The sequence below is a fragment of the Rattus rattus genome, chromosome 1 (genome assembly GCF_011064425.1).
Source record: "Rattus rattus isolate New Zealand chromosome 1, Rrattus_CSIRO_v1, whole genome shotgun sequence".
In the NCBI taxonomy this organism is placed as follows: Eukaryota; Metazoa; Chordata; class Mammalia; order Rodentia; family Muridae; genus Rattus; species Rattus rattus.
The window spans coordinates 36,567,805-36,581,453 of NC_046154.1; the positions used below are offsets into that span (position 1 = coordinate 36,567,805).

A 13,649-nucleotide genomic window follows, 5' to 3' on the forward strand; every position below is an offset into this window, starting at 1 on the left:
AAGACAATACTTGAGTCATGTTTTCTCAATTTTACCTAACACACTCTTTGTTCCACGATGACCCCCAAGTGATCAAGTGATTACAATATATTTAGTTGTCTTATCTTCTTAAGCTTAAGCTTGGCTTGAAAGTCTCTCAGACTTTTTTTCCTCTTACTCATGTACAAAGTTTTGAGGAGTATAGCTATTTTTCAGACTGGTCTTCAGCTAGTATTTGTTTGATGCTCTTGTCATGAGGAGAGTAGGGTTATAGGCTTGTTAAGGAAAGACACTGAAGTAAAATTCCTCTCACCTGGATAAAAAACTCCATCTCCCTCTGGAGCACCAGGCAAGTGTGGTTAAAGAACTGTTAAAATACCAGGCATTGTTAAAGAACTGTTAAATCTGGGAACTAAGAAGATGGCCTAGACTATAAAGTGATTACTGTAGAAGCATGACTCTTGACTTTGAACCCAGCATACATGTAAAAGCTGTGTGTGTGGCATGTACCTATTATCCCAGTGCTGAGAAAATAGAGAGGGGAGAATCCTTAGAGCGTGCTGACAAGCCAGTCTAGTCAAATCTGTAAGTTTCAGATTCAGTGAGAGACTGTCTCAAAAATTACGGTGAAGGGCCAATTGAAGAACACACACAAATTAATATCTGGCTTATATACATGCACACATCTTCCAATACATATACATAAACAGGTATACATAAAAATATCTACTAAAGTCACAATTAGTGTTGGTAAGTTCTTTCTGATTTTACTGCAGGGGCTAAAGAGATAGCCCAATGGTTAAGAATACCAATTGCTTTTCCAGATGACCAGAGTTCAGTTCGCAGAATCCATATGGACTACTACTCTAGTTCCAAGGGATCCATGCCTTTGGTATCTGCAGGTATCAAGCACACAAGTGGTACAGACATATATACATACACACAGATGAAACATCCATGCACATAAAATTAATTTTAAAAAAGGATCTTGTAAGCATACCCAATGGATGTTCACTTTACTGTAAATGAACAAAGATATTAAGGGTGGGGCAATGTGACCCTATAGTTGAATTCTCTCTTGCTTCTTCGGCTGCTGAAAGAGGACTCTTAAAGGAACACTAGCTGTTTCCAACACTCCATAGATATTTTGAAAGAACTTCATAATGACTAAAGCCGATTGCTCTGGCTCCTGAAGGTACAGCCTTAGCCAGGACTGTTTGGAACAGTTTGTACCTGTCTTTTTGCTATTACAAGCCTCAGTACACTCCAGATGACCCTGTAACCATTCTCAACAAAGGCAAAAGGAGCATTTTTCCTGGTGGGACTACTGTGGCAGGTACTAAAAAGACATTGATGCAATTGGTGCAAAAAAACCTACATCTGAATGACAGGTTTGCTATGATTGGTGCAAACACCCATTTTCTGGCTCTATGAGCAAGGAGTTTGGTTATTTGGCTGAGAGACAACTCCTCTGCCATTGCAAAATTAGGCACAAGTAAAAGCTTCTTGGGTGGTCTTTTCTTGTCTACTTCTAGTGTTGGGAACTGAGCTAGTATCAGAAAGAGAGAAGCAGCAGAGAAAATAGCAGTGACAGCAAGACAGCAGAAAGGCAGACAGAGGAGCAGCCAGGACTCAGAGCTGCAGAAGCAGATCTGTCTGTATGTACACAAGACGGGTGGTCAAATGCAGCACACGCAGTGATGGCAACAATAGTGGTTGAAAAGCATCAGTGGGGGTTGGGGATTTAGCTCAGTGGTAGAGCGCTTGCCTAGCAAACGCAAGGTCCTGGGTTCGGTCTCCAGCTCCGAAAAAAAGAAAAGAAAAAAAAAAAGAAAAAAGAAAAAAAGAAAAGCATCAGTGGTCACCTCCTGAACAGTAGCAACTGGGAAAAGAGGTCATAGTAGTAAGAGAGAACTGAACAATTCAAGAGGCCATCTAGGGCAGAAACAAGGAGAATGGCAGAAGTAGGAAGAGAACAGAGCTGAGTCTGACAAAGAACTGAAGACTATAAGGAACCTGAGAAGAGAAGCTGTAGCCCCCTATCACTTGAAGAGTTCCTGAGAGCTGATAAGCTCTTAGGAACACGCCAGAGGTCTCAGATACTCAAGGCAGGAGCTGTAAAACTGACAACTGCCAAGGGCTAGGGAATCTCAACTTTTCAGGCCAATGAGAGAGCTGGAATACTGTAGAGCTAAAGGCCTGGCTTCCTTGAAGCCTGCAGGAAAACTGTAACACTAGGAGGTACTTTCTGTCTGCTGCTTCTCCACCTGCCTACTGCCATGGCTTCTGGGGTCAAATGCTAACTGGCACCATGCCAAAGCCTAGTACTTGGGCTTTGCTTTGCCTAACCACTGTTTCTAACCTAGTAGACCAAAAGAACCCCAGCTAGGGTACTGGTAATAAAGTCAGCAAGGAAAAAAACCATCTCATCCTTCTTTGTGTCATTAGAGAGTTTGTAAGAGATTGGCTGAGCCGGGAAAGCAGATGCAAACCAAAGATTGCGAGAGTATAGAAATTTTGGAGCTTATTAAAACATGGGCATTAACTCTTTAAAAAAAAGGAAAACACATTTTCTCAAATTCAAAATCAACCTCAGGCTGAGGAAATGACTTAATTGGTAGAATGCTTGCCATGAAGCAAGCTGTAGTCCCCAGAACCCAATTTAAAAAAAAAAAAACAAAAAACGACCAGATATGGTAATATGAACTTGTAACCTTAACACTGGAAGGCTGAGACCAGATGAGGATCCACAGGGTGCCAGCAGTCTAGCCTAACATGGGAGGTCCAGATCAATGAAAATCTGTCTCAGAAATAAGGTGGGCAGTATTCCTGAGGTTTTCCTCTGGCCGCCATATGCATGCATAGCACTTGCATGGACACCACCACATGCAGAAAGGATCTTGATCGATTTACTGAAGCATTCCATTCTTCTACTTAGATGCTAATGAATTTTCTGTCAGTCTAACAAATACCTGGGACAACCTACTAATGAAGAGAAAACATTTATTTTGGCTCAAGTTTAGAGAATTCAACCCATATTCAATTGGCCCTGTCATTCTGGGCCTGTGGCAGATCAGCATTGTAGCAGTGCAAAGCTGTCTACTTATTGGTGGAAAGCAGGGAAAAAATGAAAGAAGATACTGATGTCCCAACGTTGCTTTTAAGAGCATCCCCTAATAGCCCGGAGACCTCCTGTTAGGCCCATATTTTAAAGGTTTCAATAGCATCTAAAAGCACTAACCTGGGGACCAAGTCTTTAACAAATGGGCCTTTTACAGGGACACTTAAGACTCAAACTATAGCATCAGGATTCTAGTTTGCCTATACTGTTTGATGAAATAAAATATACTCAGTAAACATATGTGTTAACTGTCATAAATCAACTTATAAAGTCCTAAAATTATAGGAAACTCCTGGGACAGTGTACACAGTAAATGGAAAAGGCAATGGCATTAAGTTAGGCTGGCCTATGTTTGGAACTGTGTCCTAACATGCATTACTTAATTGTGGCCAAATATTTGAGTCCCACCATCTATTTTTAACGTATCAAATAGAATTAATAATACTTATATGCAGTTATCAAAAATGTTTTAATGTTTCAGTGTATCTAGAAAATACCCAAGTTACTCAAGAAAGGTTACCCTCCTGCTTAGTTTAATACCTTATGTGGAAAAGGTGTATTTTAGAATAAGACAAGATATGTATAAACACACATAAAGAAGATCTGGTTGCCACTTTGATACACTGGATAAACTCTGAAGCAATTTCCCATGCTTCCCCCTCCCCTACCTCATATAACTAGTTCATGCCTAATATACAGCAGCTAATCAAATACCTGATGATATGTGAGCCAAGAGTCAATAGAACTAGCTAGATTCCAGCTTTCATGCCTTTGCCAAGCTATTTCTTTCATTGGACCTCAAGTTTTGTCACTGAACATCTAGCAGTTCCAGAACTTGAGTTAGAAGAGATCTTAGAGATCACTATTGCAATGTCCTTGCCTAAATCACAAAACCAGCAAATGGAAGACTAGGATTGAAGAGGGACTTTCTAACCACCAAGTTATACAACTATGTCCAGATTGTTGAGGTTTTTTTTTTTTTTTTTAAATTAGACGTATCTGTGGGATTGGGGTGTGTGTGCACACAAGTGCAGGTGCCCTCAGAAATCAAAGGCATTGGAACCCCCTAGAGCTGAAGTTACAGAAGGTTATGATCTACCCAGTGTAGGTGTGTAGGTGATGGGAACTGAATTCAGATCCTCTGTAAGAACAATACCCACTCTTAATCACTGAACCATTTCTCCTGACCCCAATTTCCAGATTGTTAAATTCTATTTAAAAGTTCTCTTCCATCCTCTCAGTTGTAAAGTGTTTAAGGCTGAAATGTTCTTTAGAGTATCCAGAAGCCCTTTACTTTGTCTTGAAATCCACTAAAATCATAAGGATAAGTTCTATTTTTGTTAAAAATCAGCAGATACAGAGTAAACAAAATTGTCAATATCAATCCCGATTAGCTAAGAGAAACTACGATTATAGTCTTCAAAGGATAAAATTCCTTTCTTCATGTTGATACACCAAGCTCTTTTGAGTTATATCTTACTCTATCATCTTCTCAAACTAATGGGGTTATAATCACCAGCCCAGAGAATAGGTAATGGGTTGAATAATTAGTGTTCTGAGACCTGTTCCTCTATTGTCTTAGTGTCTTGTATTTAAAGCAAATGACTTTAAGTGAATGCTGTTTTTTTTTTTAAATCTTTGTTTTGACTACTTTTGTTTTTCATACTATGACTATTCTTTTTTTTTTTTTCTTTTCTTTTTTCGGAGACTGGGGACCGAACAGGGCCTTTTTGCTTGCTAGCAAAAGCGCTCTACCACTGAGCTAAGACTATTCTTTTTTAACTTATTGTTGCCTCCTTGACACACAATAACAATATTACTCAAAACACTATTTCTTACCAAATTTGTTTATATGTTTATTGATTATATACATAGACTCTGGTCCCAGGCTGCCAGAGTTCAAATCTTAGTTTTACAATTAGCCAACCTCGTGACTTTGAGCAGTCTAAGTTCTATGCTGTTTGGTGCTATACAGATGAACGATGTTGTACTGTTCTTCCTCTTAATCCCTTCTTCCAAGGCATTTCTTTGGCTGACACTATTCCATTCAAAGGGGTCTTTACCTCTTCCTATGGAGAGCTGTTTTCCATCATCTCTTCCTCAGAGGTCATATGCCATTCTCACCACAGAGGCTACCAAAGGTCTCTTCCTCTTCTGCCTTGGCAGACTGCTCTTCTCACCTTTGTGCTCTGACAGTAATTGTAATGTACTCACCAAAACACTTGTTATGCTAGATTCCAGGAGTTTAGGTAATTTAATACACCCTGTATTAGGCTATTTCAGACCTACAAAACCAGAAGTGTTACATGATTCAACTTAATTATATCTCTTTATACTTCTGCTATCTTCTTCCCATACTACACTCATAAAAAGGGCTCTATATTGATATTTAAAACACAACTGGTGAGACCATATTTTTAAGTATAATGGATACATATATTCACTACACAGTTGAAATCCAATTTAAGCTTTATATACTTATTTTTTGAAATTTACTCTGTAGTCAAATGTTTGTGAGATTTACAAGTTCATTTTCAATATCATATGTCATTATATTAGGTAAAGTGTCAGTATTTTCATCCTTTTGTTAAAAGATATTTGAACTAGTTTTTTTGTTTGGTTGGTTTTTTGTTTGTTTTTTTGAGACAGGATCTCTTTTTGTAGCCCTGGCTGTCATGGAGCTCAATATATTGCCCAGGCTGGCCTCAAACTCACAGAAATCCACTTACCTCTCTGCCTCCTGTGTGCTAGGATTAAAGGCATGTGCCACCATGCCCGATCTTAGTCGTATTATTTTGTTATAATCATGTGTGGATATTTTTGTATGTTTCTTTTTTTAATTATTTATTTTTTGAGGTTATAATATTTCATTATTTCCCCTTTCCTCTCACCCTTCCTTACTCCCTTTCAAATTCTTATCCATTCTCCATTAATTCTTGCTACATACATATATGTATATGTACACATAAGCACAACTGCTCAATCTGTATGTTACACATATGTATGTTTTCAGGGCTAACCAGTCGGTATTGGATAGCCAATTGATGTCCTCTTCCTTGGGAAAGACTATTTCTCCATTCTCAGCATTCCTTAATTGTCTGTAGTTCTCTGAGTAGGGTGGAGGTCTTTGGGATTTCCCCACTCTTTCATTTCCCATCTTACCCCTCTGGCCACTTTAGCATGTCTCTTATTGCCCTTGTTTAACTCATGTTTAGGTAGCCATGCTGGTGAGGCTTTATGGGTGTAACAGTTTACTGTCAACAGGTATAGCCAAATTGTTTTTTCTGCTGTGGTTGTGTAACTACTAGTCTTACTAACAGTACCCAAGAGCTCTTTAGCTCTTCATCTCCACTAACTTTTGATATTGCAAGGCTTTGTCTTTGCCAATTTGATAGGTATAAAATGACATCTTGTAAGAATTTAATTTGTCCAAATGGTTAATAAACATTTTGTCTGTCTTATCTGTCTACTGATTTGTCTGGTTTAATCCACTAAAACGGATTTTTATTATTGTATTAATATTGGCTATTAGGTGTACCACAAATATTTTTTCAACTCTATGACTTATCTTTTAATTTTTTTACAGTATCCATCATAGTATACTACTAGTTTTATGTCAATTTGACACAAGCTAGAGTCAGCAGAGAGGAGGAATCCTTACGATCCAGCTGTAAGTAAGATCCAGCTGTAAGGCATTTTCTTAATTAGTGATCAATGGAGGAGGACACAATTTATTTTGTGAGTGGTGCTACTCCAAGGCTGGTAGTCCTGAGTTCTTTAAAAAAAAAAAAAAAAGGCAGGTTAAGCAAGCCAGTCAGCAGCACCCCTCTATGGTCCCTGCTTCCCTGTTCTGACCGGTGTGAGTCGCTGCCCTCAATGCTTTTGATGACTTCCTGTTATGTGGAACTGTGAGTAAAATAATCGTCACATTGCATTAGGTCATGCCATTTCATCACAGCAATAGTAACCATGACTGAGACACAGGGAATAGATTATAGCAGAGTCTGGACACAAACATTTATTAGACACAAATAAATATTTGTTGAACTGATGAACAAATCAAAGTCTGTAAAAATGCAAACAACAGCAGCAACTTGTCTAACCTCAAATAAATATTCTCTTACTTTGGGATTATGAGCCTTTATATAAGTGTTTATACTCCTAATTTTTTTATTTTACTTTATTTTGGGGGATGAGATTGTCTACATAACCCTGGTTGATCTGGAATTTGCTTTATTTTTGAAGAAACAAATGTAATATGATTTGGAAACTTTCTGGCACAGTGGAATACTACAAAATCAGAATTGGAAGTCTAAACTTCTAAATTATTTGTTATCAATGAATATACTGACCTCTCTGTTTTCTCTCATACTTCACAGGACACAGTGGTTAAAACAGTCTCATTTCCACCATGTTAGAGTGCCCAAGAGCAATGGTTGTGTGTCTTAGGATTTCGACTGCTGTGATAATATGCTGATCAAAAGCAACTTGGGGATGGCAGGGTTTATTTAGTTCATCCTACACTTCCTTATCATGGGCCATTATCAAAGGAAGTCAGGGCAGGAACCTGGAGGCAGGAACTGATGGAAAGCCACGGAGGATGCTGCTTGTTGGCCTGTTCACTATGTTTTGTTCAGCCTGCTGTCTTTTACCACTCAGGTCCACCTACCCAGGGGTGGCACTGCTCATCAATCAAGAAAATGCAACATCAGCTTGCTCACAGGCAAATCTGGTGGGAGCACTTTCTCCACCGAGGTTCCCTCTTCCCAAATGACTTTCTCTAGGTTGTGTCAAGCTAGCATAAAACTGTCTAGTACAGTAAGGACAGAGTAAAGCAACTCTAATAAAACACTCTAAGAAAGTTTCTGGGAATGTGGCTATAAGTCAAGCAACAAAGCCCACTGCAGATAAAAATGAAAATACATGTATATGCTTCTGTTTTAAAAAGTGAATAATACTTACAATCAATAACAAGGGTATATAATACAGCAGCACTTATAAGCATCAAAAATTAGGAAAATTAATTATGATGATTATCAGGAGAACAACCATGCGGTTCAATAATACCAAGTTTTTAGAAAGAGGTCAAAAGAGGCAGTGAGCCATGCTGAACAAAGCAGGGTGTAGTAAGACCTGGTTTTGAGGAGTCACCCTGACACTTCCTAGCTGTTCACAATTGGGCACATCGTTTTCTCCATCTGCACTTCAGTTTCTTATCAGAAAATCCTGTTGACAATGCCTGGCATCCCATTATTAGGAGTAGTACAGACTTCAGATTTAAAAGATGTACACAACATCTGTCAATATTCTGCAGCTAAAATTGTCTGCCCTTCCCAACAGCTTCCACCTCTCTACTGTGACCTGTAGCACCTCCAAGCCAAACTGGACACTAGCTGTACAAGGTCCTTGAAAGCTAGAGGTAGCATTAAAGCTTTGACCAAGGTATCAATTTCAGATAAGGAAAAAGGAACCCAATATCCAGTGTCTTGTGTGACCAACGACTACCAAGAACTTACTCAAACTTTCTTCAACCTTACAGCTATACCTTCCCTCATTTTATAAAGATGTGGAGTATCTGAGAATCAAAGTGACTGCTCTCTATGCAGTTAACATTCAGCAACACTGAGAGAGCTAAGCTTCATTTTAACTCTAAGTTAGTATGGTGGGGAAGAGAATCTTTTCCTGATAAAATACAGAATTTGACTGAGCCTATCTCCCAAATAAGATCCTTGCAAGGATTAAACTAGAGCTTCAAAACAAACCATAATGGTTACTTTGTTAATCTGAGATTGGCCTACAGGGGGACTTATTTTCAGAGAGGAATCTATTTACTTCAAACAAAAATCTGAACTTGAATTAATGTGTATAAACAAGCACAAAGTAAACTGGGGTACAACTTACTTCCCTACTACTTATTGATATATCTGCAACCAATCCCAAATGTGATAGTGTTGAGGCTCTCACAGAACAGTTCAAGTCCATTTCTCTAGCTACACAGTACCCGAATTTGTGTCAAAGCTAATAATTTGAGCAAAATACTCTATACTTGATAGAGTACACTTGGTAGCTAGGCATAATTATTACTTAATCTGCTGAGATATCTTGGATGTGAAGACTAAACTTATTTCCAAATGTTGAAAGTGATTGCTCTTTCCTACTGTGCCTTCGCTTCCCTTAGGTAAAAGAGCACTTACTGTATTCTGCCTAATAATTTGGTAAGTGTGTGTGTGGAGGGGGGCTTCATTTCTGCAAGCAGAGCATAAGCCCATTAAAAGTAGAGACAAGAAAATTAACATTTACTTTACTTATATAAAGAGCCAATTGCTTTTCTAGTGCCTCTTGTGGTTTTATGTAAACGTTGTGAAATTCTATGGAATAAGAATTTATTTTATTTATTTATTTTATATTTATCAGGGTATTTACAGTCACAAGGCTGGAAAGTAACAGAGCCTAGATGTAAACCCTGGTGTTTCTAGATCCAAGCCTAGGCTCTTTCTACTAGACTGTCCCAAACCACAGGTTAGACTCACTGCTTTATCTAATTGTTTCCCTACTTACCACCTATAAGCATCAGAGGAAAATCCCTTTGTCCTTATATATGGGCAGAAAAGATTCAATATATGGTATTTGCCCTTATTGTCAAGACTTAAAAAAGACTCTTTGGTGCAAACAAGAATTGATGTGAGTCCTGAATAAAACTGAAGAGATCAGAACCCTGCCTATAAGAGGGAAGAGGGTAAAAACCCTGACTTGTCCACTCCTGCATTTAAAAGTCCCCCTCTGAGGTCTGTGCCATCTGGCAGTACCACTTTCTGCCCCACTGCCTCCTGTGTCATCTACCACCTCAATCAATCCTTTATCTTTGTTGCACCTGGGTCACACTCCTCCTCTTTTCCTCATCCCATCATCCTAAATCACTCTGCTATCCTCACAGCGCCGTCATACTTCACTTCCATGACCTTCGCTTCTGTTGTGTTTTAGTTAGCCAACCCCGCACACACATGTCTACATACACATCTAGTTGTCACCTAGAACAGTTCCACATCAGACAACTTTATTATTTATAATAGTAAACTAATATTTTATGTTCTGACTACAACCTGTTTTCTTCCACATTACTTCCATTATATTTGTCCCCTGGTCTAACTCAAAAAATTCCTAAATCTAAAAATAAGAAATAAAATAAACCCATCTTCAAGTGTTTCCTGTTTCAATTAACAACACCATCCTCCCATGGTCATCCAAGCCTAAGGTCCTGAGTACAACAGGAATTATTCCCTCATAAACATAAGACCTCATAAGCTTTCTCAAATTCATTTCTTTTTCATCTCTGTGACCATTTTTAATGTTACATCAATCATATCTATGTTTTTTTAGTAAGTCTTTCAGTGATTAAAGAACATCCCCCCACTGAATTAATTTCACATTGTTTACATATATATAATGCCCACCGTAACACAACCTCTGCCTGACTGGAGCATCATAATTTACATTTTATCTTTACTGTCCCATTACTGGCAGTCACAAATGCTGTGGGTTTTGTGGGGGCGGCTCCTTTTCTCACACTTTCATTTGTTCTATTTTCTCTAAGGCATATTCTACTCCTCTTGGCCCCCTTATCACGGTAGCCTGGGCTCATCCCTCCCAAAGACTTCCCTCAAAGCCTGGCTTGTTCAAAAACCCTCACTTAGGCAACCAGAGCACTTTATGTGCAGTATCTAACTTTTATTGCGATAACCTGTGTACATGCCACATTGATCCAGCTCCACAATGATTAGAAATGTCTCACTTCTCTGTGTCCAAAGAAATGTGTGCAGCTTAGCACCACATATAACACAATGCCTAACACATGGTAGTATATAAGTATAAAGGCACAATACAGCAAGTTTAAATTTCATTCTCATGTTCATGCCAATGTTTTCCCAGGTTTGAATTCTTACACTGGAGGGTTCAGAGACTTCTGTACCTATACAGTTCTATACAGAAAGCTTTTAACAAGTTACACAAAAGTGAAACATTTGTACAAACATACCAGAAATTAAAATCTGACATTTGTGGGGCTGAAGAGATAGCTCAGTGTTTAAGATGATGTATCTCTCCTCCAGAGGAACCAAGCTCAGCACTTAGCACCCAACTGTTACCTTACAACTGCCTGTAACTCCAGCTGTAGGGCGTATTCCACTGGCCTCCAGGGGTAACTACACTCAAGTGCACACACACACACACACACACACACACACACACACACAATTAAAAATAAATACCTTTAATTTTTTTTTTACATATATGCTACAAACTTTAAAACCACTAACTATTCAAGAAACAAAGACATAGGGCAAAGATAAACACAGTTCCGACTGCTGGTATGCGTTGGCCTTAGCTATAAAAACAGTGAAACTTCCCTAGATCTTGAACAAGGTCCCAGACACAGAGTTTAGCATTTTATCTACAAGGCCATCGCTTCTCTAATGGGCTTAAGAAATTACTTCTTTGCAGGGACGCTTAGGCAAGGGTCTAAGAAACCGATAAAAGATCCTTTTAAGTACTGTGACCCTATGTACCACCAAGGCTAAGTGACTTAAAAGAAATTACACTACGAAAAAAAAAAAAAAAAGAATGCTTTTTAATGAGCAACAAAAAGTGTTGTTTTTCACAAGTTGAGGCCTTCTGTTGGCAGGGAAAAAAAGCAGAGTTCATTGTAATAAAGCAGTTCTCTCTCCAAGCAAATATTAAATTGCAGTTTGGCACCAATCTACGTCTCAGTCCTTTTTAGAGCAAAAATAATAAGCTCTTTTATTTGCATGATATATTACACTGTACAACCTTCTGATATACATTCCCTCACTTGATGAAGTGTTCAATTTTTCAAAGGACGAGAAACCACAAAACAGGATGATCTCTTTCAACTTGGGTGAACACATGCTACTAGACAGCTTTCCCTCGCCGCTCCCCACCCCCACCCCCTAATTCAACGCAGTACGAAAATGAGGAAGGGAGAGCACTTTTTATTTAAGGTCAGCCGTTTAGGGTCAAAGCTCTTCCCTCGGAAACGATAGAGTTTGGTCTCTCTGTTCAGAATAGGCTCTTCTGTGGGGGCAATATGGGCAAACTAGTGCTCATCAAAGGAGCGGATCAAAGACCAGAGTAAAGAGAAAGACTAAAGGAATTGGGAGTTAGCCAAAATAAGACTCAGGGGACACGATTACTATCTTCACTCCGAACAGCTGCCCACAAGGGAAACGAAGCAGAAAGACAGGAGACAGCCGTTTCTTTCTTTCTACCTATAACCAAATCCATCCAGGATCGGACTGGGTTACTTTGGAACGAAGAGCCGTCCTAAAAGGTTCGCCAAATTACTGGGATATTTTTTGGGATTTTTCAAGATACTTTCATTCCGAATAGGATGAGAGTAGGAGTAAACTGGATGTCTCTCGGTTCTCTTCGCTTCTGGAGATTTGGGGGGGGGTGTTTCACCCATCTACCTGGGAACCCCCTTCCCTGCTGTGCTCCAAGGTTGCCCTCCGTCCCCAACTGAGGTTCGAAACCTGCTGTAGCCGCCGGGTGCTGGCCGGGTTCCAGGCAGGTGGCACACGTGAATTCCCCCCCAGCCGCGGGACGCTGGCGACAGCTCCAAGCCCACGGCGCCCACCGCGCCCACGACCCCCGGTCCTCCGCTACTGGGACCCAGGAGAATCTCGCTGGCGACGCGTCCCCCCAGCCCGAAAGAGCCTCCGCACTGGGCCCGAGCCAGGCTTCCCGGTTCCGCCCCAAGCCCTGCTGCCCGCTCCGAAGGGGCCCTGTGCGGGGACTCGCGCGCCGCGCCCCGGCCGACCCCGGCGCGTCAGGCCGCCGCCGGACACTGGGCCCTGAGTGGATGCGACGCAGGCCGCCGGGGTTCGGGCCGAGTTGACACGGCGGCCGAGGGCCGCGGACACAGACCCCGGGGTCACCGGGCGGGGACTCGCTCCGGCCCGTTACCCTAGGGCGGGCCCCTCAGGGAACCGGCCCCGCTGGCGGCGGCAGCGAGGCGCTTACCTGAGGGCGACAGCTGCGCGGGGCGCGGGCGGCTCACTCACTCCCTTCTAGCCGCCATGTTTCCGCTGCGCAGGGAGCGAGCGAGGACGCCGGCAGGGGCGGGCGGCGGCTCAGGAGAGCGGCTTGGCTGAGGCGGCGGCGCGGGCGGCGGGCGGCGGGCGGCGGGGGGCTCCACCGAGGCGGCGGCCGAGGGGCGGGGGGCGGGGGCGAGAGCTGCCCAGCCCCGCCCGTCAGAGACTCCTGCCGCGAGGTGGCGCGCACCGCGGCCGTTGGGCTCTGGCGCGCGCGGGGCGGCGGGAAGGGGCGACCCCCCTCGCGCCTTCCCGCCGCCTCGCGACCGCCAACCCTAAGCGCCGGACCCACAGTATTGCTCGCGTCTCCCACACAAGCGAGTGACGTCCTCTGAGGTCCCAAGTTCGAATCCCGTCGGCCCTCAGCCCCCACCCGGCTAGTGGCCGACTGTGAGTGACCTTAAAAGAGTTCCTTCGCACCTTTTCTCTTTCCAGTGGGCAGG

General features: G+C 41.7%; 1 protein-coding gene across 4 annotated transcripts in view; it reads right to left on the reverse strand.

Annotated features, from left to right (window-relative positions):
• Nucleotides 1–13,267, reverse strand: part of Scmh1 (Scm polycomb group protein homolog 1) — a 125,042-nt gene extending 111,775 nt beyond the window's left edge. For 3 of the 4 annotated variants that reach the window (XM_032899028.1, XM_032899045.1, XM_032899036.1), the window contains exon 1: nucleotides 13,136–13,266. The gene's annotated coding sequence lies outside the window, so the exon portion shown is untranslated. Of the gene's footprint in view, nucleotides 1–13,135 lie in introns of all 4 variants that reach the window. The other variant, XM_032899070.1, reaches the window with a different exon arrangement.
• Nucleotides 13,268–13,649: the final 382 nt, after the last annotated feature.